Here is a 571-nt window from a genome sequence, read left to right as displayed (position 1 = left end):
TAGTTTGTCTCATCTCTGTTGCTAATGAGACCCACTACAGTCGTGTCATCCGCAAACTTAATGAAGAGGTTGGAGTTGTGTGACGGTGTGCAGTCGTGGGTCAGCAGAGTGAAGAGGAGGGGGCTAAGCACACATCCTTGGGGGGCCCCAGTGTTCAGTGTGATGGTGCTGGATGTGTTGCTGCCGACCCGAACTGCCTGAGGTCTTCCAGTCAGGAAGTCCAACAGCCAGTTGCACAGCGAAGTGTTGAGCCCCAGCTCGACCAGTTTGTGAATGAGCTGTTGAGGGATGATTGTGTTGAATGCTGAACTGAAGTCTATGAACAGCATTCTGACGTATGAGTCTTAAAAGTCTAGGAGGCAAATAGACACAGGAAATATATTAATCTTATAGAGGCAAATAGACACAGGAAGTGCTCATAATACCAAGTTTCAAGCATTGAAATTCAAATAAGTACAAGCTAGACAGAGAAAGATGAAAGAACATTTTTTTTTGTTTTTGGGATGAAGTCCCAAATTCATTCAGGTGTCGCTTGAAAAATGTCAGGGATTCAGCATTCCGGATAGGGGTG

This window comes from Sinocyclocheilus grahami, unplaced genomic scaffold, assembly GCF_001515645.1.
Source record: "Sinocyclocheilus grahami isolate Dianchi unplaced genomic scaffold, SAMN03320097.WGS_v1.1 scaffold1124.1, whole genome shotgun sequence".
NCBI lineage: Eukaryota > Metazoa > Chordata > Actinopteri > Cypriniformes > Cyprinidae > Sinocyclocheilus > Sinocyclocheilus grahami.
The sequence above is the reverse complement of the archived record's forward strand: the minus strand, read 5'-3'. Positions refer to the sequence as shown.